Source organism: Euprymna scolopes, chromosome 7 (genome assembly GCF_053919585.1).
Source record: "Euprymna scolopes isolate OS-2025 chromosome 7, ASM5391958v1, whole genome shotgun sequence".
Lineage (NCBI taxonomy): Eukaryota > Metazoa > Mollusca > Cephalopoda > Sepiida > Sepiolidae > Euprymna > Euprymna scolopes.
In genome coordinates, this window is record NC_136488.1 from 135,978,701 (window position 1) to 135,982,632 (window position 3,932).

Genomic DNA, 3,932 nt, shown 5'->3' on the forward strand with positions numbered 1-3,932 from the left:
CCTAAACAGTACCCCTGATGCTTATGTCCCTGATAGGTGCCTTGTTTGGGGTAAAAAAAAAAATTTTAAAAAGCCAGTAGTAGCTTCCTTCAGCTTTGATAAACTATGGATAACCACTGTAAAGGTGCCAGCCCGTGGAATTTTTGTAGCAAGAGTTGCGCAATATCCAACCACACCTCTCCTGAGTCGGCGTGGTTAAATACGAGTAGCAAATGAAGGTTAAGGACGACTGAAAACAATGACGAGATAAGCGGAGAGCACATACAGTACCCAGAATTCCAAAATGGTCACGCATCTTGTACTAACCAGGCTCAACGTTGCTTAACTTCGCTGATCTGACGAGAACCGGTGTGTCAACATGATTATATATGTAATTTTTGAGTTCTGCACCATGCAAAAAAAGAAATGACTAAATCCATCATTTGCCTCCCCCCCCCCATTTAGCCCCAAAATTCCCCAAGGCTTTAACATATTTAAATTTGAGTTCAGCACCATGCAAAACTGCTAAATAGACATACACAAAAATGTTTGGACAAATATGGTAAAATAGTCCCAAAAATGGAGTGTTTTTTATTAGCCCTAAAAGAACCCCTGGGGCACACTCGAGAGTTATCGTGAAGTATAGGCAAACAAAATTATATAGAAATCAGTTAGTTACAACTTTTCAGAAAGTTTTATAAAAATCCAAGGCATCAATTGTTTTTTTTTTTTTTTCAAATAAGCACAAAAGTGTCATTTTGAACCATTTTAACCCGAAAGGCACCCCTAGGAGGGGCAACCGGAGTTTGCGTGGAAAATCCGTTCTGTTACTTTTTTTACTCATGTCATGTTTAATGTTTGTGCAAAATTTCAAAAAAAATTCCAAGTCGTAGTTATTGAAAAAAAAGTGGACAGACGAACAGATGAGGGTGAATTAGCATGTCCACCCTCCTTTTATCGGGGGACCAAAAAAGAAGTGAAAAGCAAATAGTTTTCGAGAGACAATGGATACTCCCTGTAAAGTGGCTGAGAAAATGTAATAAGATATAACAATAATGAAAACGGATGAAATATTAAGGAAAACCCTTGAGTGCGGAGACACATATATATATATGATTCGAAGGCGCTAGCCAGGCATACAAAACTACTAAAGAAGTAAAACACAATGAAACACCACTTGAAAACTGTATAATTACATAATTGTAAGTTAGCTCCCCTTTTTTCTTCCTTTGTTTTTTTTTTATCCACCATAAACTGGTGCCGCACCAAATAAAATGGAGAGTCAAGGAGGAGGGAAAGATTGAGAAGAGAAAGCACTAACCAGACCTCCGCTGGATGAGTGCGAGGAGGACTGGGACCTTGGGAAGGTTTATTGCCACCCATATCCCAGTGAGGACCAATGGTCGCTGCCAACAAGAAACCAATGGCCGACGACTGTTGTGGTAATGCAAATTAATTTGCAAAGGTTGTTGAAAGAGGTGGAGAGTACCGGAAATCTGGGGAGACTAGTTGTCACTTGGACTCCAGGGAACACCACAGGTTGTTTTCAAAAAAGAATTCTTTGATGATGGCCTGTGTGAAAGCTCCTAGTGAGTAATAATAATTAAAAACTTACCTTAATTTAATTCACTAACCCTCTTTTTTTTTTTACTTTATTTAAGCCTAAACTTCGCGATCGCAAAAATTGCTGGCTATATTGGAAAACACATTTGCTTGGCTAAGTAATAGTGACGATAACAAATACATGGATAAGAAAATTTACAGTCAATAAACACGTGAACATACAGGTTATTATGAAAGTAATTTTTGGTCCCCCTGACAAAAAGGAGGCTGGACCTGTAAATTCACTCTTGTCCGTTCGTCTGTTCGTCTGTTTGTCCGTTCGTCTGTTCGTCCGTTCATCTGTCCGCACTTTTCTCAATAACTACGACTTGGAATTTTTTGAAATTTTGCACAAACATTAAACATGATATGAGTAAAAAAAAAAAAGTAACAACGGATTTTCCGGGAAAACTCCGGTTGCCCCCCCCCCCTCCCAGGGGTGCCTTTCGAGTTAAAATGGTTAAAATTGACACTTTTGTGCTTATCAAAAAAAAAAATTGATGCCTTGGATTTTTATAAAACTTTCTGAAAAGTTGTAACCAACTGATTTCTATACAATTTTGTGTGTCTATACTTCATGATAACTCTTGGGTGTGCCCCAGGGGTTCTTTTAGGGCTAATAAAAACACTTCATTTTCGGACTATTTTACCATATTTGTCCCAAATTTTCTGTGTATGTCTATTTAGCAGTTTTGCATGGTGCTGAACTCAAATTTACATATGTTAAGGCCTAAAACTGCACCGTTTGTTCATTTTCACCAGGATTTGACGTCCCTTGAGGACTTTTGGGGTCTAATGGGGTGGGGAGGAAAATGCTGAACTAAATCATTTTTTATGCCTTGTTTACTGTGCACTCACGGGGGACCATGCATGCTCACTTGTTTTTTTAGCGTTTTGTAACAGTTATTTGTTGTCTATTTGCTTTTTTTATATCTTGTTAACTATACTAAACAATTGCCATCACGTCTTAATCCCCCTCTTCCTCGTTTCTAACAGTGTGTTTTGTTTCTTGTAAATGGGAAAAATGATGTGCAGGTTCGACGCAGTGCAATTGCGACAGGCAATATAACGAAGAAAGTAATAACCTGCCCACCCCTTAACGTAAACGATACTTACACAGAATACGGACCCTGCTGAAATGCTAACGTCATTATTTAGAAACCTATTCTTAACGCGCGAAAGAGAGGGCATTTGAGAAATATTCTGTGCTTTCACCTAACCATTTAATAAACAAAAGATACCGTAAAGATTGAATTTAATTTGAGAAATCTATCTCAAAGAATAGCATAATTCGTATCTTGCATAAGTCCAACACAAACACACATCTTGGGACCACATTTCAGAGATTTACCTGCTGCAAGCTTAGACATGCTTCCCAAAATAAAGGTCTTCCCCAGATAAGGGGTATCCTTTACGAGTGCAAAATTTGTCGTGAGTGGACTCATCGGAATTCCTCTGTACAGACGCCTCATTCGACCGACAATAAACTAATACTACCTCTCAAAGGAGAAAGAAATTCCTGGGAGCAAACAGAACCATACTTTATTTCAATCCATATATATATATATATATATATATATATATATATATATATATATGTGTGTGTGTGTGTGTGTGTGTGTGTGTGTGTGTGTGTGTGTGGATGAAGTACTGCTGCCATATCTGTGTAGGAGCTGCTAAAAACAGTCTATCCTGCCTTGACAGAGTACAAAATAGACTTCGTAGCCTAGTGGGGGATGCCCTTTTCTCTTCCCTGCAACCTCTATCCCACAGAAGGGATGTTGCGAGCCTGTCGTTGTTTTATCGTTATTTCCATGGTAACTGCTCGTCTGAGACCCAATCTCTAGTTCCCCGCCCCCCTCGCCAATCTTTCACGAAAAACGCCCGTCTAGCTGAAACCACTGTCAGTAATTTTCCCCACTCTTTATCTGTGCCTAAATCAATACGTAGATTCAATGAACAAAGCTTCTTTCTTACAAGTGCACGCCTGTGGAACTCTCTTCCGTTTGCCTGTTTCCCACCTGACTACAACTTGGATGTCTTCAAGACTAACATAAACAAATTCCTGATGAACCGCCCCCTTAAGTAAGACACTTTATCAGATCTCCATTACTAACGATTACTACCATATTATCCCATTGATTACTGCACGCACAATAACCCTTATCCCCGCGTGGCCTCCAGGCCTTGATAAGTGGTGACTTTTATATATATATATATATATATATATATATATATCCGACGATGTCCAGGACAACTCTTAGACCGTATACCCCAAATACTCAAATATAAGCCCTAGTACTGAGAAATATTACGAGAAAGAGATATAATTACGAGAAAGAGATATAATT